This window comes from Channa argus, chromosome 1 (genome assembly GCF_033026475.1).
Source record: "Channa argus isolate prfri chromosome 1, Channa argus male v1.0, whole genome shotgun sequence".
Lineage (NCBI taxonomy): Eukaryota > Metazoa > Chordata > Actinopteri > Anabantiformes > Channidae > Channa > Channa argus.
Window position 1 is genome coordinate 29648055 of NC_090197.1, and position 21562 is coordinate 29669616.

General features: G+C 39.1%; 1 pseudogene; it reads left to right on the forward strand.

The window, feature by feature from the left end:
• The first annotated feature begins 17902 nt into the window (after nucleotides 1–17902).
• On the forward strand, nucleotides 17903–19480 carry LOC137101888 (piggyBac transposable element-derived protein 3-like; annotated as a pseudogene).
• The last annotated feature ends 2082 nt before the right edge of the window (nucleotides 19481–21562 follow it).

A 21562-nucleotide genomic window follows, 5' to 3' on the forward strand; every position in this document is an offset into this window, starting at 1 on the left:
CAGTTTAGAAATATCAATACTGTAAACATTTGCATATAATTCACCATATCAAATCAGTTGTATGCACATTTTTATATTTAAATCTGTGACATGTATTAGTTTACGGAGGTGTCTTTATTTTAAAAATAAATAAAAAATAGAAAATCAGTTTTCTAGGCCACTACACTGCACCCCTTGCAGGTTTTGTCTATCAAATCATATAAATATGCAGTTTCACAGTGATGGATTTACTGCTCAAAATTTTTGATAAATTTTAGCAGAATGAGACACACTGTTTTGTGGCATGTATGAACTTTATGTTAAAAAAATATTTCCAGAATGAGAATCTCACGTGATTTTAGTCATTAAATTTTTATACTTAATGAAGTTCATTTCTTTGTCTTGAAACAGAAACATGAAATTTTCATTTCTTTTGTCTCTCTTCTGTTTTACAATTAGATGTTAAAAAGCATATTTAGTATTTATTAAACAATCTAAATAATTTCATGTTTTATTTTTTGGTTTCACAGTAACAATTTAGTTGTTTGGCTGGTAAATGAAATGCATCGGGTTGTAAAACAGGATGGTGCTTACTGTCATGGATGGAGATAATTATTGATTTTACTGAACATGTGTAACATTGACATGTAAATCTGTCTGCCAATTGGTGCTCTCAGATCAATATCTATATTTTTCCAATAGACCTAACAGTAAATGAGCTGAAAGTATCACATCTCTTCAGTTATTAGACAAATTACTTGAACTAAATACAGATGTGTGTTGATTTCAATGCAGAGAACCAGTTAATTTTGAAAATGCATCTTTTTATATTGTGCATATTGGTTTGTTGCTACTTTTTGAGGGTTTCACAATATTATTAGGATCACAAGGCGAACTTTACAGGCTCATTTGAAATTGACTGAAGCATTTTAAACCCTTTTACCCAGAGATTTGGGTGTGTGGGAAGGGGTAGGACACGTGTATGGCGTGTTTTATTGTTTCATTAAAGAGCCAATATCCTTTCCTCTCCTGCAGTTTTATAAGGCACAATTACCTGGTGAACAATGAGTGGAAAACATCTGTGACTTTGACTTTTTTTTTCTGGTTTAAAGTCCATCAGCTATAACTTCAACAATTCACTTCTCTGTGCTTTTTTTCCCACCCACCGGTCAACAGGCCGGTCTGGGTGTCGTTTCACATCAGCAGCTTCTGTGCTAATGAGCTGCTGCTGTGATTGTCAGCCAGCAGAGGCTGAAGAGTTACTGTAAGTTAGAGCCGAGTGGTCGATTTCAGGCGAGTCGACACTGACACTGCAACAAAATCTGAACTGTTTAGACAAAAGGGCTGGAAACTCTTGACAGTGCGTTGATCAATTAGCTTTTCAGTGAAGTGCTAAAACTACAGAAAATATTAGTAACTAACATTATTTTCTGAATCATTTCCTCTTGTGACCTATTTTCTAACATTTTGTTGATAATTTTGTCTAAAACATGTATATGAATATTTAAGCGTTGACTCAAATATCTTCATAACTGTGACTTGGCATTAGATTAATCAAAAACATATTCATAACATATGCTATTGCAATGTAAAGTAATTTTTTTAGAAGAAGTGTTGAAATTTAGAGATTGCACAACTGTACGACAAGCTGAAACTTAATAACAAGCATTGTAAAGGTAAGGATATCTGTACATTCAGGTAATAATTCACCTGGCCTGTCATTTTATAACATTATAAAAATATTCATAATGGCTGCTATGTTTATCATTTAGTGAATTATCTTTATGTGCTTTCACTTTGACTTTAAACTGTATGCTGGATTTATAATATTTTTACAGTGTTACTCATGCATGGGACTTCTTCCTCCACCATTCTCATCTTTAGTTGCCATCGTGATGGAGGATCAGAGATGCATTTGGTCTGTGTAGCCCAGACTCTGTCCGAGAGCTGAAATAAAACCCACACTGTCACACTGTTACAGAGCAATGAAAGGCCTCTCAGTAGAAGTGTGATGGAATCAGCGCGGTTGATTTGTCATTTGGTTGGTACACTGCAGGCGGCTGCCAAACAGCCACTGATATGGTTGCCATGGAAAGAGCACTGGTTTGGTGCATGCGAGGCAGAAATCTGATGTGCTGCCATTCTGGGTCTGGTTCCTTTTTGTGTTTGAAATTCACTCAGCAAATTCAAGCGCATGCAAACACCCGATAACCCTACTATCGGTCAGGTTATTCCCTCATCCCCAGCATTACACACTTAGAATTTTCTGTCCTTTTACAGTGCCATTGACAGATGTAGCAGATGTGCTATAGGTAGAAATGTGATAAGAAAGCAAATTAGATCTCACCCCATAACTGTGCCATTCTTTATTTACTTATGAAATGTTTGGTTTCATATTTAGGTGCACATTGACGTTCATACCACTATAGAAATGTGGCTTGGAGAGAGAAAATGCCAAAAAAAAGTGTCACTGTTCCTCAACTTTCATTTTCTACTTCTCCTTCTTTTCATTTTTCACAATACTTTGACAAACTTCCAGAGTGAACTTGTTGCTTTAAGCTGTACGTTTGCAGCAGAAGAGCAGCAGGACATGAGAGCTATTCTGTTTTTTGTTGTCAGAAAAAGTGGGACTTGTGTGCTTTACTCAGAACAAAACGTGTCATGTGGCAGCATTGTACTCTGTTGAGGCAACTGTCACCTAAGGAGATTGCACCCCCTGCTTGCTCTTTGATCGATTTCTCCCAGAATGATTGTTGAGTATTTGTTTAAAACGGTGAGTTAAAATAGAAGCTGTTTGGTGGGTTTCTGTTTAGACAGGGAACTGATTGGTATCAGATGGCTTTTATTTAGTCTGGACTGACAGTAACACATGGAAACATGATAAGATTTTAACCAGATTTTAAACAGCAGTTGCATATAGATATATGCTGCTAATGTCCAGATTGAAAGCAATTGTTTGTATTACTATTTAGTTTTTTTAGTACCACTTATCTTTGCACAGCATTTGTTGGAACCACACACTTACTAAGATGACTCAAAATAAACCTAGTTTTCGTCAATAACCACCCACAGAACCAGCATAATAATGAGTTAAAAAATGGGCTTTTGACCCAGTGTTAGTGTTATTTTTTGCATTCATGTTTTTTTTTTCAACCTAAATTATTGCTTCCAAACTGAAATCTTTTATCTTGATTATTTGTCACAAACTGATAATATGCACATCCTTTACAGGTTTGCACATTCCAGACATGGACTTTGATGCATGAAGCATAAACTTTTGACTGTGTTTTTAAGTTAAAACCTGAACTGTATGTGACACTATTTGAAAATGTGAGGTTTGGCAAAATTACCCAATGTTGATGTGAAAATTAGCACTAACAATTGTCATTTTCAATGTGTAGTCATTTATATCTCAATTAGTGCTGCAGACACTCATTATTTTTGTTGTCAGTTAATGGATATTTTTTAGAGTAGGTTTTTCTACAGCTAAAAAACCAAAAAGATGGAAAGTTCACTGTCACAATAGATGAAGAACAGCAGAAGCTTTAGGAGGATGTCAAAATTGAGGTAGAACTTGAATGTACTGAGCTGACAGCAGAGTCAAAGGGACGTTTAGGAAAGCTAAAGTCCAGCTTTCCTATGTTCAGTAGGTTTGGTATAAAAGCACATGTTCTAAAGCAGGGAGTGAAGAACATGGCTTATAGTGCAACTAGAATCAGTGAATTTCTGTGAAGAAGTGAGTTACTGAGACAAAGTGAGGTAAGAAAAATTGAATCAACACAAAAAGATTATCTTATAATGAGATTATTTGATGCATCAGGCTGGTTTTTAAATAACGGGTTAGTATATCTTTAGTAACTAACATGAAATTATAGGTTTGACTGGTTATGTTTCAGTATTATGCAGACAGGGTGGTTAGTGGCTGCTTCCAAAGCAGAAGTTTACGTTGTTTTGTTTAAACTGTTTAGTTGCACAGTAGGCATTAACGACTGTTTGCTAATAGTTGGCTTGGCACCTTGTTTGATAGTTTACCAGGTGAAAAACAAGTTTAACTTTTTATTAAATGCATTATTAAATAACATTTTATTGGTAGTTTGCAAGCACATACTAAATAAGTTATTTTAAAACGTGTGGGAATCACTAGCATGATAACGTTTGCTTAATAGGAAATAGCACCCATTCTTTAACACATAATTTAGTGTTGTTAACAGCAGCAAATCTTGATATATTTGCTGTTTTTGAAAATATTTGCACATTTAAAGCTGGTGGTTGTCTGTAGGGTTGGGGGTTCGCACCCCAACTGTCCCTTGGCCCATGTGAACGTGTCCCTTGGAAAGACACTTAACCCCCAAACTGCCCAACCGCAGATGTGCAGTGTATTTCTGAGTGCTGGTTCCAAGCGTGGTAAACTGGGGAGTTTTGTGTCAGTAGTAGCATCTGACATAGAAATCAACGTGTGGCAACTAAACTGAATAATATTAATAGCTTTATTTATAAAGCACTTCATCATCAAACAAAGTACAAAGTGCTGTATGGTAAAAATGGAAAAAAAATTATTAAAATAAGAGTAAAATTAAAATCAATGAAAAGCACAAAATTAAAATGACAAAAAGTTATAGTGACATGGACAGAATATACATTACTATATATACTAAAACAAGAGTTTCACATCTCAGTAATGGCAATTCGAAAAAAATGCATTTTAAGACGAAACATAAAAGATGACACTGAAATGACACTGAGCATTATCCATGATGGAAAATGCTCTAACCCCCTTGGTTTTTAACCGGGAAGTTGGAACAGACAGCAATCCACTGTCTGATGATCTTAAGTTTCTTAATGCCACGTATGGAATTAAAAGATAATACGTTACCAAACTTAATAATGAATTATTAATAATGAATTTAGTCAACTGACAGGCTGTTTTGTTAAGTTGTAGAGCTTTACATTCTAATGTAATTTACATTAAAGCATTTTAATGTACTGACATATTTCAAATGGTCATGTTCACATAAATAATACCCCAGGGTCTACTAAAACACAGAAATCATAGCAGTTTCTGCTAAACTGAAGTAATAACAAAAATATACCTGTAAAAAGCTTTGTTCAAATAAAACCTAACTCTAAAACAACAAACATACAAGTGGCAAGAGATTTAATAACCTGCAAAAAAAATTAGAAGAGTTTCATGGCTCAGTAACTTTTCTGTCAGCACAGACAGGAGTGTAACATCAGTGTGAGAACATTAGTTGAGAGAAAGTAGCTGAGGTTAAAGACATGGAGGCGCTGCAGCTGAGAGGTTCTGCACTGAGAAAAACACAGCAGCATGGAAAATATATCTTGTGCTACAATTACCAACACTTAAACGTCTCCATATTGTCGTCATGACGACGCTAGGACAATGACGGTCAGGGTTCAAGTAGTTACAAACGAACAGAAGGCAACGATAGAGAAAATAGAATAGGAGAGGAGGAGTCGAAGGGAGTAGCAGGGATGGAGGAGAGGAAACAGATGGAGCAAAGATAGAGGAGTGCTCAGATTTGTTTGGAGGAATCTTGTCTTTTTAGAGTTTGAAATTATAATAAATCTGCAAGAAATTGTGTTGACATGGGATCCGTACTAAAGATAAGGAGATAACTGATGGTACACTTGAAATAGATTTTAAATAAATCATTTAGAAAATGTTTTATTTGCTGAGTAATTTTTATTGCAGGGCACACTAAGGGAGAGGTCTACTGTATAAGCTGTATAAGTACTTCATAGTGCAGCACTGAACAGAGCATATGAGTGTCCAGTTTTAAGTCCTGGTTCCTGCTGATGAAAGCATAAAGTTGCACAAACTTCTCAAGTTAAGTTGTTAGAACTACAGAGCATTATGCATAAATCCTTAGGCTGTAAAATGCCACAGTGAGCAAACGCTGGTTGTGCACACACTGTAAAGCAGAGTGAGATTGTGCAATTACTGCCTCAATAGCACTTAACAGCAGGGGAGCACTGCCGCAGGGGGTGGACACAATAACATGAATACCCGTTCAGTCTAATGTATAATACAACAATACAACAGCTGGGCAGCAAATGCTAATATTGCAAGCCTGTAATGTTCAGTCACAGTTGAGACTGTGTCAAGGATGTGACGACGAGTCAAAGCTACTCTTGTGGGTGTGCCCCGTCGTAACAAAAGGGTTGTTACATTCTAAAAAGCTCAGTTTAAATATAAACCTCCAGTTTGCCAAGAACTAGTCTGAAACTTTGTTAGCTTTAACGAGGAGTTTGTCCTGTGTTCTCTTACTACAGGTGTGGAACATACAGCCCTCAGCACTAAAGCATCAGTTTGGTCTTTTTCATAATTATTCGTATTATCAACGATCCCTGGTTCAGACGCTCAAACCTACAATCTCTACTCGCTGGTGTGTCTGTCAGTCTGCAGCCTGGCTTAGCCTATTGATATTTGAATCCCTGTAATGACACTGGAAAGAGACTCTTGATTACGTCAGCTTACTGCACAAAGTGGTCATGATTTGGGAGCTCATTCATTTAGAAAATGATTACATTTGTCCTTTAAAAGAAGCTAGTGATCTGTATTAACACGTTTTGATTTTACCAGCAACTGTTTTTTATGCATCAGCTGAGCCTTTGAGGATAATAATATGTGAACGTGTGTCGTACTGTATTTTATAAATCAACCTTGGATGACTTCAGTGTTTATTATTAAAGAATCAGTTTTTTTTTTTTTTTCATTTTTAATTTTTTGTTTTTAATGGTCACCACTATTCCTAATATGAAAACATGCTCGTTATGTTACGATGATCATCCTTCTAGGGCTTAGGTTTATGTAGTGCTGTACCTATTCTCAACTCCAGGGCTAAACACATGGCCTGCTGTCACAATGCAGGAGTTAGATTGTAAAGTTAGTCCACATCCAACCCCATCTTTCACTGCAGCCAGTCACTGGTGATAAAATAGACCTCTAGTGTCTGTATGGTCTGACTGCAGCTTATTTTGCTTGGTGCTTTGCTTAGTTGGTGTAGTCCATGGCTGTCTGCTCCATATTGCTTCTTCTTGTGTTCTAGCTCAGTTGGATCCTTCCAGTTTATTTAATTTAACATAAATATACAACTCAAAATACAAAGTGTCTCACTGGAGGAGTACAGGAGAATCATGTGAAAAGACCACTATCTCATATCAAATGCAGTAGAGACCTTTAACTGTTTTTCAACAAGTTACTGTCTGTCATCTCTGAGCCTCTACCATGCCAACAGTAATTTCTGTCGATCATGTCCATCTGAGGATTCCTGTTCAAACCCGGGCTCATTCTGTCATTATAGCTCACATTTACTTTTATGTCTGACAGGTTTAAATGATGTGATAAATATTTCAGAATATGTGACAGTGTTTATTCCATCAAATTAAACAAAGGTAATATTTTCTGCAGGTATAACAGTATGTATTGGATTGTGGTAGACTGTAGTGAATGCATGCATCTATCTCCAAATAAGCACTGAATGTGATAAATTCACCCTAAAATTACACCTCTGTGTTTGAAAGTGCAACAGACTGCAAACTTTGAAAGACAGCAGTGAATAGATTTTGATAATATTATATTGAATTCAAACCATTCTGAATTCCAAATTTACTATTTTTTAAATATTCTTAGTTCAGCAACAAAACAAATTTAATGTCTTATCACATAAATCAACAGTCTGTCATTTTACGTGTGATTTAAGGGTCAATCGGCGGCTGAGCTAGACAAATTTTTTCATCACTTTAATACACATTCTGCTAGTATAAATGTTGTTTCATCTTCTTCTCGTCTTTTCAGCTGTTCCCTTTCAAGGGTTGCCGCAGCAAAAGATTCGGTGTGGAAGTGTTGATTTGCATTCCCCAATGAAATGTCATATAATGTAAACTTTACTGTAAACCTAACATAATAACAATACACATTCAGCTGGTACAAATGTTCTGTCATCTTCAGAAGTAACAAAAATGGTTGGGTAATGTGTATATATTTAAAGAAAAAAGTTTAAATACAACATTGAAAATTGCATCTGTGCAAAACTTTGCTTTCCCCTTGATAAATTAATTACAAATGACCTTTTAATGAATTACCAATGTTGGACATTTGTACTAAGTGAATGTACATTAAATGTTATTTTAAAACGAGGGCATGCAAATTTTTGCACAATATTATCTTTTGCTTTTATCGTTTAGAGAAATTTTTGTAGTGATTTGCTGCATGATATAAGGCATTCACATACAGTAATACCAGACTTCTTGCTTATTAAATAATACAATTTTAAGTATATTTAGGTCCTCTTTCATCACTGATGTTTGCTTATGTCATTATTTTCTTTGTCGATGCCAGAGATGATACTCATTCATAGATCCATCTATTTTATTAACTTTGACTTGGATTGAAAATGAAATGAACCCGGTGTATGAGCCATCCATGAGTGAAACATTAAATAAATCCTCTTCAGTTTAATGAAAATGAACATTGTCCTTTAAGCATGCCAACATTCTGTTTTTCAGTTTCAGTGCCATGTTGACTCCAAATGTTTAAATATTTCTTGACTCCAGCTTTACTGATTTTGCTAAATCTTCTCACAGTAATAAAACTCCACAACTAGTCGAGTGGAGCAGCCACCTCACCCAAATCATTACTGCAGCCATTTTATTCATTGAGTTGTCATACAGTGCGTTCACGCCTCAGTGCGACTCCTTTGCCCTGCGGGCCACTGTAAGGTGGATTGCGGGAGCCTTGGCTTATGACTGAGGTGATTTCCTGGGTGGTCAGCAGTTTTTGATAAGAAGGAAGCACACTGCTTGAAGTATGGGGGTGATTCAGACAGCACACAGCCAGCAAAAATACACAAATAAACCCTTAAATCAATAACAAAAAACTGCAAGAAACCCAATCAGAGATACTGATTGAGGATATATTTTATGCCTTATTTTAAAGGAAGGAAAAGAGGTTTTTTTGGAACATATTTAACTTGCAAATATAACATTCACTTGTACAATTTTTTTACTCCACCCAGGCAGTAGACGACATCTGAAAATCACTGAAAATCAATTTGAAAAGGAGTATTAGATAAATATCCTTGATTTTTTGGAAAACACAGTTAACAGAGAGCATGTGAGACGGTCAGCCAGGTGTATGGGAGGTAAGACTGTGTCCAGATCTTGTGGAGGTGTGCTGGGCTTTGGAGTGGAAGCTGGGCAGTTTGAGTTGGGTGACAGAAAAGAACAGTTCGTCCCCTCAGCACTGCTCACTATAGTTCCTACACTCAAAGCAACACAATGTTTCTTTCACTCTTCAATTGGCTCCCATTACCAACCTCCTGACAATGAAAACACTGGCTGTCTGCTACAATAAATCACTCTCTGTTTGTGTTATGGGATGCCTGTGCTTGCAAGAGCTAAATTCAGAAATGTGGACCCAATATGAGAGTCAGCACAAAGTTTGACTCCAATAAAATCATAACTTCTTAAATACGCCAAATGTAACAGAGTAATAACAGAAGTTTTTTCAGGGAGAAGTTTATGTTTAAGGGGGCGCATGTTTTCGTGATTAGTGTGATGCCTTTTAGGAATCTGAAAGTGTTTGCCTTGTTTTTAATCGACCTTAAACCTTAACCTAGCATATTACTGTAAAGGGCACTGATTTTCAATCAGTGCTATGAAAGTTTTGTCTTCGTTCCGTGTAATAACATATCTTTATGCTTCTAGCTGGAAAATGTCTTCAGATGAAATCAGTGGCATGCATGTTTCAGTTCAGATGTTGTCATCCCTTTGCTCATATAATGAAACACACTGGGATGATGTCAGCTGCAGGAGTTATTTAACTTGAAGCAGAGACATTTTAAGAATTCTTCTAAGAATTAATATACATGCACTCATTAAACTAGAACCATTAAAAGTGAGTTATAAATTGGTAAAGTTGTCCTTTAATGGTGCTTTCTATTTCCCCATTTACTATAAATTTATTTCTGTAGTCTAAATGTGGCTAAAATCTTAAAATGCATGGCCAGAATTGAGTGAGTTTTTTCTTTCAGGCAGGTGTAGTGGACAACATTTTTGTCTCTAATCTCCTGCCTAAAGGTATTCAACAAAAAACGGAGTCAGCTTCAGCTCCTTCACAAGGCTGCCATTAGTCCTAACAAAGAAAAGTGAACACGTCATACCACTTCCCAGGTGTCCGCACTGGCTGCCAAAAGAGTTTAAAGTAGTTTTTTTTTTAAATCTCCAGAATACATCTGTAACTGCAAGTCTTGTTCCACCAGTGGTGGAAGACTTTTTTTAACTTTTGCTCACATGACACTTGTGAGTAAAAGTTAAAGTGCAGTAATACATACAGTTAAGTGCAAAAGTTAGAACCCCCTTATTTTGAAAGGGTAAAACTATGAGGACTTTTTCATCAACGTAATATATAATAGACATTGTACGTCAGAAATTAAATAATTTATGCAAACGTTTGCACCAGTATAATGTTAAATATTTTAAAATGTTTTTTTCAAAACTCCTTGACCAATTTGTTAATTCTTATGATGAAAGAACATTTTTTTACCAGCTGAATCTGTATTGTTTTATTACATTAGGTTTAGGTTTAACTTGACTGTAAACCCAACATAAATGACTGAGCTAGAAAAACATGCTAGAAAATAAAAGTCATGATGATATTAGAGACTGAATTTGGTCACTTTCTAAATGTGCTGTATATACATATGAGAAAATGGGCCCCTGAAAGGACAGTTGAAGGGCCCCCACCCACTCTTTTTGATGGTGATTTTACATTTTGTGCTTTTCTTGGTAATGTCTTGTGCCTGTGTTTGGGTTTTTTGCACCCTTTTTTTTTGATAGTTTTAGGTCATGATTTATCATTTTGAACATAAGTACAAGAAACCAGTTTTGTTGCAGGTGTCAGCAAAATAAAGACTTAAGCAATAACTGCAGCAGAAGAGAAATAAGATCAGATGACTAAAGAATGCCTTATACTGCACAGAACAAAGTCTCAGTCTATTCTGTGGTGTTATTCAAGCTGCCTTAATGCATATTTTGGCTCAGTGAGGTTTGAAAATCATTAAAACAATATAACGGACAAGCTACCTTGACATATTATTGGCTCATTAAGGTGTTATGCGGAAGACATTTTAGTAAACAGCTGTCTATTTTTACATTCAGCAGGAAAAACTAAATATGCCTGCTAGAATTGAGTCACTGTCAACATCAGTCTAAGTCTATCTTCACTCCTTTTTGCTCCGCTTTGTTCTCCACTAACCTATAATGAACATATTTGCCTTTTTTAGCGGCTAAAAGGTCCATGTCCAGCTATGTGTTTGCTAACTTGTGCTGGGCAGGTGGTGTTTATTTTAAGCTTTTTTGAAGAAAAAGCTGCTGATTGATGAGAGCAGCTAAATCATACGTTCACTATGACTTCATATAATAGTAATAATAATAATAATAATAATATAAACAATAAGCTAAAAGTTTAGTAGTGTGGTTTCTCACTACAAGTGTCCCTTTTACAATATACAGTCATTTGACTCAAGGTTGATATTAAAAAAATATGCCAATACTTAAGGGTTGAAACTGTACCTCCCATCATTTGACCTGTCCTTGCTGAAGGTGTGTGACAAAGTGTGTATCTATCTAAAGTGGCTGGCAGCCTTTGTCCCTCAGCACTCAGACTTCCTGATTGCTGTTATTTGGTCAGCTATGGCACCCGCTTGCTGCAATTTACAATACGCAAGAGGGTGTGTGTGGGTGTGGGTGTGTGTGTGAAGAGAAAGGAGATGGAGAGGAGGAGAGTGTGGCAATTTCTGTGTGTGTGTGTGTGTGTGTGTGTGTGTGTGTGTGTAGACAGTTCAAGTAGCAATTTGGAGTAAGCAAGTGTGTGTGCCTCAGTGTGTTTGTGTGTGCATGTGTCTGCGTGGGTCTACAGCTCTAGCAGCTTTTCGAGTGGCTACTTTGATGTCTGACCCACTTTGGCTGTTGCTGAGTATAAAGCTATTTATTTAGTTTCGAGTGTGTGTGTGTGTGTGTGTGTGTGTGTGTGTGTGTGTGTGTGTGTGTGTGTGTGTGTGTGTGTGTGTGTGTGTGTGTGTGTGTGAGAAAAGCTATTTATCTGCCAGTAGACTGGGAGAGTTTGCTGTGTGTGCTGTTGGACCCCTCAGCATCTGCTGGTGTAGACAGCCGAACATCTCACGCTCCATCTCCTCCTCTTCCTCCTCCTTTTCCTGTTTCTTCCTTCTATCTTCGCCATTTTTTTTTAAATTCTGCAGCTCTCTCGTCTCTTTGTCACGCCTCTCTTCTTCTCCTCCTCCCCTCCACTTAATGTAACGTCTTCTCCACTTCATGCCTTGTAGTACTCAGGTCCCTCCATCTTCCTCGTGCCATTAACTCTCACTGATGTAGTGGTTAGCCGTGGCTCTCAGCTCTGATTTGCTAAAGCACATTAGAAGCTGTTGCAAAATACCAGATAAATCTTTTTTCTTTTTTTTTTCTCATCCTGCCAGACTTTATTATGAGATTTTTCTTAAGAAGAAATAAACGCAGGAGCCAAGATACAAGTAGTTTCAGTTTAAGTGTGAAAAGGGTGCTTTACATTTTGGTTAAGATTTGTTTATTCCTGTGGCGTAATCACACAATAATGTTGTGTGAAGCCTGTGGTATAATTTCCTCTGTTTAAAGAGTCAGTGCTTCATTTAACAGAAAACTTAAAACAGTTTTTCTATCTGTCAGTTTCAAGCAGCACAAATACAACACATACTGTAAGAGGTTACTTCCAGTGACTTTAAAGTGTTTACTACTGTTCAGTACTAATCTTCATTTGTCTTCATTGCTAATTGATTATTAGATCTGTTTTCATACTATGAAAAGAAGAACCCATGAAATATTATGTATTAATACACAAAGTCAACTGTTTCTGTTTTCCAAAAATACAATAAAAAAACTGTAGAGTTAACTCTCCAAAAACTCCAAAAAACAATTATTGTGTCTCTTTTTGGTCAGCTGTCTGTGGTTTGCGTGTCTTTTTATTTATTATGTTTCTTGGTCATTTTGTGTCTTTGTAGTTACCATTTCTTTTAAGGAATGTCCCAATGATGTTGTCCAGTATTAGGTATCTGATCCTTCCTTTGTGAACTTGTAAAACTTCTCAGATGCTGCACCTGATATCAAGTTAAACTCTGCAGGTAGGTGTAGGTTGAAAAATGTCTGTGGTTTGGAGCTGTTTTAATATACTTAAATATATTTAATATACAAAAGTAAAGCTGAATTCAAACTCTTCTGTGCTAACAGTCATATTCATGTATTCCAAGATTGTTTTGAAAATTTTTTAAAAATATTTGCGACTGACATTGGCAACAAAGTTAATTTAGAACGTTACCTTAAGTTTGCTTTGAGTTCCAAAGTTATTTTACCTTCATATTCCTGTGTAGACTCTACAGTCCATGATGTCCATGCTTCTTCATTCAGGATCTCACCATAAATCTGTGCTGTTTTCCCAATACAACCAATGCCCACACAAGAAGGTTGGATCTTTCTGATGTTGCGCAGGTCAAATCTTCTGCTGAGCGACAGATGTGCACTGTGTTCACTGAATTTCAGTTGGTCGTCTTAGTAGATAGAGTAACTGAAGTCACTGGGTCTGGCTCGGAGGACCAGAACTTCTGTATTGGAATGATTGGGTTGAAGATGTCTTTCTCTCATCCAAGCAGAGATGGTACTTTTCAAAGATTAGCTTCTGGGCATCATGGAGTTTTACAAAATTCAATATGACATCTTGAAATTGCTTGTTAAGTCTCACAGCCCTCCAAAAAACTCTTGCCTAGTCCATTTTAATGATATAATACCAACAAAATTACAAATCCAACCACTGGAGAAGGTAAAAGTAGGAAATAGGCAAGTCAAACATGCTCCGTCAAAGTTGAACAACTACATCTCCGGCTGAGGAGGAGGAAGAAGAGTTTGACTTTATGGAGTCATTTGAGTTTAACCTTTGATTTGAAATGAACATTTTCCGACAGTGGAAACCTTCTTGGCATGTGTTGAGATTTAAGTCAGGTCACTGGAGTTGAAAGTAAATACACACTTTGATCCACCAGCTCAGCCTCCACACTCTGACTTTGCAATTTCACTGTCAGACCTCTGACTGTATGCACTGTCGTCTGCTTCATGTACGCTTTTCATGTCGGGGGAACGTATTCCTCCTATTTTTGATGCATTCGGTACTTTCACACCGTGTTGAGGTTCCTCTCCTGTCTACCATGGCTGCTAGTCAATATCACATACTGTACACACTGACATACAGTGGAAGTTTGACATAACCAGTGAGACTTTTTCATTTTAATACAGAATGTTTAGTTACAAATAATATGATTCTAACAGTTTTATTTATATACATAGACATAGAAATGTACATGAACTTTGAAACACCTTGGTTTTTATTATGTTAGCCTCTAGTTTTAATGGCAGCAAACGATTAAAATGGAAGAGACTGCATATCAAGCAGTTTTGCTTTTTTTGCTTGCTGTTTTCATTAAGTAAATTCAGTATCTGTGAAGTTGCTTTTCTCCCACACATCTTCATCTGTTGAACTTCTGTCTCCTTTGAAACTTTCACTGTAGCTATGACTCCATGATGAGAAAGCCCCTCTTTAATTAGAATAGCAATTTGACTTTTGACACTTTTACTTGGTCTGATGTCAGTGCTGCCCACTGTCACACCATTGTGCTGGAAACTTGAAGCACAGGCACATTTATAACTGGAACAATGGCAGCATGTTGATTTACATCAGATCCTACTTGAATGTCAGCATTGCAGCGCAGTGTGGAGAATAGCAGATGGTAGAAGAGCAGAGCGGGGAGAGGGAGCAGAGTGGACTGATTTGGAATCTCATGTCAGCTGTTGCTTAAGTTGCATTTTGGAGCTTTAATTTTATTTGCTGACCTAGAAATAACACAGAATCTTATATATTTAACCTCACGCTATCTCACGTTCTAAAAGCTTTGTGGTTCATTCCTTGTGGTTGTTGTGGTTTTCTCCTTATTGGTCTCCCTCAATATTGTTTTTACCATCAAGACCTGATTCATCCGTCTCTTCCAAACAGTTAAAATTGAGATGTGTCTGCTATTTGAACCCTTCAAATCTTTGATGGTGGCTTTGATTGGTTGCCTTTAATAAATTCATGCTCTGCAGCAGAAGTAGCATTCGATTTGTTTTTTGCAGCTAAAGAAACTTCTCAAACATGTTGAGGAGGTTCTGTAAGCCAACACTGTCGTGTACAGTAAAACTGATTAGTGCAAGAAATTCTACTAATTACCTCGTTACACACACCGCTAATTATAAACTGTTCCAGGTTACTCCCTCTCAAACATAAGGCTCTTATCAAGGCAAACCACGGCTACTTTGCTTTTTATTTCTAAAATATAAAACATGTTTAGCTTTTAGTGACTAATTCAATGTGTCTCAGCATTACTCTACTATGAAGGAAATTATAGAAACAAAGACCTACTGTATAAAGTGTCTCTGAACTGGATGGTTATACATTAGTACATTAAAGAGCAGGTAACGTAATTTATAACACAGCAGTGCATTTTATTACACCATTGCCAAGACTATTTTATATGAGCCGTAAAAGAAGCAATAAGCCACTTGACAACTTGTTTTACTCTGATGTTAAATCAGCTAACAGGATTTTAAAAAGACAAAGACTTTTCTTGTGAAATTACTGTGGCCTCTCATGGCTTATTCTTTAATTTTCTGCCCCTCCGGTCTCCTTGCTCTGCGCTCGCTTTTTGTTCTCTCCTCCTTGGCCCTGTGTTTTGATGTAATTGAGGAGGAGGTTGTGCACAGTTCTCCCCCCACAGCCAGCAGTCCAGAGAACCAAACCCCTAATCAGTGATGTCAACAGCCGACACTTTGCAGTGCTGCACCACAGATGCTGAAAAGAAGACAGACTTTGTGGACTAATCATTGTTTGAGCTCCTGACACCCAGAAAAGGCAAGAACCCAAAAAATAAATAAATTAATCTCTACATCGACCCTACTGGTAATGCATCCACAGTCCCTCTTTTTACTGTTAATGTGACAACGCTTGAAGCAATGAAAGCTTGAGAGGCTGATCAGGAAGTGTGAAGCCTAACACCATGCTGGCTGTCCTTTCTTCAACAAAACATGCTGTAACACAGAATCGCTCACTAAACAAATCTCTTCTTTTCCCGTCTGTAGCGTCTGAGTCCTTCCATCGAGCAGATTAGCTCCCATCATAGTGGGAGCATTGATCTTTTTTTTCATTAACATTTAAATTAACATTTATGCGGTTGCAGGTGTACATTTATTGGCCATTTAAGAATGGATTCAGCTCAGCCAATCAGAGTTGAGGACTTGGACTATCACTTTTATAAGTCGTCATTAACATTGCGAAGCAGCACAGATGTCGCACTCGCTGGTGTTTCTTGGGAGCACTGTCTGCATTTACAAACCTGTTCCCGACTGTCCAAGATGCTTTTAAAGGACACAGTTTCCCCAAAGCTGCAAGTCTGAAATCACCTCCAAGTATTTTTTTTCTTTGCAGTGGTCTGTAGAGGAAACGTTGATGAATGAACAGCAGCTAAATGAGAGAAAGAGCTCAGCACTACCATCTGTAAAGCTTTAACTTGGATGTCACAGTTCAATCACTATGGATTACGGCTTTAAGAGGGGCTGACTGCCAAAATAGCCTCTGTCTGGATTTGTGTGTTTGTGTGTGGATCATGGATAAACTTTCTATGTGTACAGAGGCACTCCTTCCGTTTCCTGTAGTCCAGTGCTGTAATGGTAAAACCCGTAGACTGATTGTAAGACAGTGGTACCCCGGGGACAGATATGGAATAAGCCCCTTACGCTTATAATAATAATCATAATAATTCTCTTTTTGGTAGTTTTTTGTATTTTGTTTTGTGCCTCTTTTACAAAGTCCCTTTTATGTTCATGTCTATTTTTGGTTATTTTGTCTTTTAAATAATTTAAATAGCACCCCCTTTATAACTATTATATTTTAAACTCCCTTTTAGTAGTTTTGTTCCTTTTTTAGTTATTTTGTGTCATTCAGTATTCCATCCATAGTTAAACCCATTGACCATTATTGTCAGGATCTGAACTTCAGTTCCACTTCCTGCCCAGGACTTTTATTTTGTAGCCCCGTTTACCTGCTTCCTGCCTCTTGTTAATTCATCAGCCTGATTGTTTTCACCTGTTCCCTGGTTTATTTATACCCAGTTCTTCCCACAGTCCCCCTGCCTGATCCTCCGTCTAACTCACGGACAGTGCACCTTTCTCCCTGGTTCACTTGACATATGTTTTGGATTCCTTATTCTTGTTTTTTGAACTCTGTTCCTGTCCTGAGGTTTGGTTTTGAGTCTGTTTTTGTTATCTCAGCTTTATATCCTTGTGTTTAATATTTGCTTCCTTTCTTGCTTTTTTTTTGGGTCCTCCTCTTAGGAGCGATCCTTAGTTGATTCCTGAGTTTTTTGCCCTTAATAAACCTGGTTATCTGTTTACTCCCTCACCCTCTCTTCACTTGGGTCCATCCTTACACAAAACTGACAATTATGGAATTTGTAAGGCCAGAAAAAAACAAATAATTTATGCACAAAATATCCTAAGACAATTCAGAGGAGAATCAGTATTGGTGCAGATCTGGGCAGATTTTATGGAAGAACATACTAAAGCCAATAACAAAATACAGCTTGTTCTTAGTACTAATGCATCAAAAAGCACCACTTTGTGTAGTCATTTTGCTTTAAATGCTGATCCTTATGAAACCCATTGCATCAGTGAGCCAAACTGAAGTGAAAAGTTTGAAGCGAAAAAGTCTGTTAGGGTGGCGGATTGGGTTGTAGTTGGTACAAGAAGGCACAGTTTTTATGTAATTCTTGTCTTGTAATACCTGGCGTCCACATGCGTGTACATCACATTTTAGGTTATATTTCTATAGTAGTTCATTCTACTTAACTGAGACCTCTTGGCCACATATATGGACATTTACACTGCCCTCTAGTGGTGTCAGCAGCATACAACACTCTACAGGTAAAATTAAAAATGGCGGAGAGAACAAGAGAACGTTTGAGTGGGCACTCCAACCCAAACATCGACAAGGTAAGAAATCCAATCATATTTCAAGACTAATGTTTGTTGAGATATGCATAAAAGGGTTGTAATTTTGTTATGACATGCAAAATTGGCGAAAATAAGTAAAAGTGATGATAGAATATGCTGCTAAACATGGTGTACACGTATGTGTACAGAGGGACTCAGTATTGTTAAAATGTTAATATGTTAGTAAAACTCTGCAGATGTAAATCAGTTCATAGCTAATTCTTGTGCGGTTTTAAAGCTGTACATTGTGCCAGTGAAATAAATGAACAATAAATACATATATGCATAAATTTATATATTTTTTCATGATTTTATTTTCAGAGCGTTATTCTTTGCAAAAAGTACTGGAGTTTCTCGATCTAATTGATGGAGACAAGTCAGATTTGGAAGATTTGTCTGACAATGATGATGCCATCCTGGATGCGGATGCTTGAGCAGGTCGAAGAAGCAGAGGGTCTGGGTTTGGGAAGCTTAGACAAGGCTCGTCTGTGTCAAACTCTGCGTCCTGGCACAAAATTGTATTGTGACCGGTTCTTCACAAGCATTCAAGGTGCAGAACAAATGATGAAGAAGGAGCTATATATGACTGGTACAGTAATGAAGAACCGAGTCGCTGCAACAGTGCAGAAGTTACCCACTGACAAAGCCATGAAAAAAGCAGGAAGAGGTACCTCAAGAGATGTTTCCACTGAAGATGGAAAATTATGCGTTGTCAAGTGGTATGACTACAAACATGTACTAATGATGTCTGTTGTTAATGGTACACAGCCTGAAGACACCTGCCAGCGCTGGGACAAGAAATTGAATCAATATGGGGCAGTCTCACGACCAAGCATAATCCGTGAGTACAACCTCAAGATGGGTGGAGTTGACTTGGCTGATAGAATGATTAATTACTATCGCATGAGCGCCCGTACTAAGAAATGGACAATGCGCATGCTGATGCACTTCACTAATCTGGCTTTAGCCAACAGCTGGCTACTGTACTGCAAAGACCTTACAATATGTGGTACACCAAAGAACAGCATCATACAGCATCCTTGAGTTCCGTATGGAAGTGGCTAGGACCCTCTTGGCTCAGCATCACAGTCAAGACGACGATGCAGACCTTTCATGGCTGTCAGAGGAAGAAGACAATTCAAAACAAATGAAAAACCGTCCAGTGGCAGCAGTGCCCCATGTCTCAGTCCACAGGAGGGCAAATGCACATCTCCCAGAGATGATCAGCCTGAAGAACGCAACACGCTGCAGAGCACCAGGCTGCAGTGGGAGAAGCCGAATGCATTGTGTGACCTGCAAGGTGTACTTGCGCTTACAAGCTGATCCTGCAGAAAACGGCATTGCCCGTTGTTTTTAAATGTTGAATATTTTGTTGGAATATGTTTGGAAATAAAGAGTTTTGCCCTCAATTACACAAAGGTGACAATTTTTTTTTTCTTTTGTTAATTCAGACCGAGTGTCCACATAAGTGGACATTATTTTTCTCTAAAACTACATCATTTCAAAAGGTGATGCTTAGTTTTTATACTTATGAAGTTCCAATAAGCCCAAATAGCAAAGACAAATAAAAAATGCATATTGTAACGGCCCAGCAAGTGGGTTAGTGTGGGGGCTGATGCAATCTGCCCCGAGGGAATTATGGGTAAATGTGTTCTGAATAGTTCTGTGCTTTAATTGCTTAAATGTTGTTAAATGATTACGTTACAGTTAGTGTTATTAGGTGTGTTCACATGTTTAGGTTTGTTATGTAAAGTGTATGTGTTAGCCGGCACCATGAGGGAAGGTGATGGGTGTATGAATGGCCTTCACGGTGATTGGCTACTTTTGTGTGTCTATGTTGATGGCGGTAGCTGTGAAAACGGCAAGAGCTGTGTTGTGATTGATTCTGTCAAACAGCTCGAGGCGGTGTATGGGGGGCAAGTGTTCTCCCTTCCGCCTGCCATTTTGAACTGTTCGTTTGACGTTAGCTTGCTAGCACCCAAGCTAGCCGATTAGGTTAGTTGAGTCAGTTAGGGTTAGCCTTAGCTTTAGCTTCACCGCCTCCCACAGTTAGCTCCCATAAACCGTGGGTTGCTACATTGGTGTCAGAAGTGGTATTAATCGTCTAGCAGACGTCATGGACGCAATGGAGCGAAGCATAGGTGAGTTAGAGCGTGCAGTCCTAGAGAGCAGCGTGCTTCTGGAGCACCTCAAGCTGGGGGCACGGCGAAAGGCTAGTGAGTCACGACGACCCGACGGCACCAGTGTGGACCGGTCTACACACTGCAACCCTGACCACGGGAGACACGGACCGTTACCCATAACGGCAGTAAAGCTACCACGCTACAGTGGGCTGACCCCACTGGAACCTTACCTCGCCCAGGTCGAGTTGGCTGCCCTCCATGGGGGATGGAGCGGTGAGGAAACGGCTACTCACCTGACCCTGGCCCGGAAGGTCCTGCCTTGCAGGTCCTTGCTGACCTACTCCCAGAGGATCGTCAGGAGCTCCAAGCCATCACTGCCGCTCTCCAACGGCGCTTCGAGCAGAGAACCTCCGTCGAGCAGAGCAGAGAGCAGCTAGCTGGACGCTACAGACATGACGGAGAGAGCTTGGGGGCTTTCGCCGCTGATGTACAGCTCCCCACCTTTCCGGCTGCAGCCCGAGAGGAACTGAGCCTCCACTCCTTTCTGCGGGGGCTAGCACCAGAGCGGCTTCGCCAACATGTCCGTCTGTCCACACCCCGCTCACTGGAAGAGGCCCTGAGAGAAGCCGAGCGTGCAGAGGAGGTGTTGGGGGCTGGTTCAGCAACGGGCCGATCCCCGTCCTGGCACAGGCCAGTCAGGGCAGCCAGTCGGGAGGCCGCCGGTGAGTGCCTAGATGGAGAGGCAACCAGCCGGGCCCAGCCAGCTGTCACACGACGACGACCGAGGGACGATCACTGCCACCGCTGTGGGGAGCCAGGGCATTTCGCCAGGGACTGCCTAGCTGCGAGCCCCCGCCCCAGAGCTGAGTCACTGATGGGAAACAGATACGGGATGAGGCAGTGAGGGACCCCTCATCCCGCTTCCAACCATCCCTCCAAATAAACTGCCCCACAGTGGGACGCTGTGGAGCCGCTATGGGGTTGTACATAGACTGTGTCATCGCAGGGTAGCTTTGCAGTGCACTAGTGGATACAGGATCAACCATCTGCCTGCTGCGATGGGGGGTACTGCCGGAAAAGACAGTTATGCCAGGCAAGAAACTGTTACCTGTGGTGGTGGGGGCGCAACAGATAAGCCATGAGTTTTGACTTGCAGACATTAGAGACGACTGCATTATGGGTCTGGATCTGCTGGCCCGCTGGGGAGCTTGTGTCGACGTGCCGGGCTCTGCTATCTGTCTTGGTGCAGAGACCATACCCCTCCGGTCAGGCCGGAGTGCTGCTGGAGAATCCCAGAGACGTTGTGGGAGCTGCACAGCCAG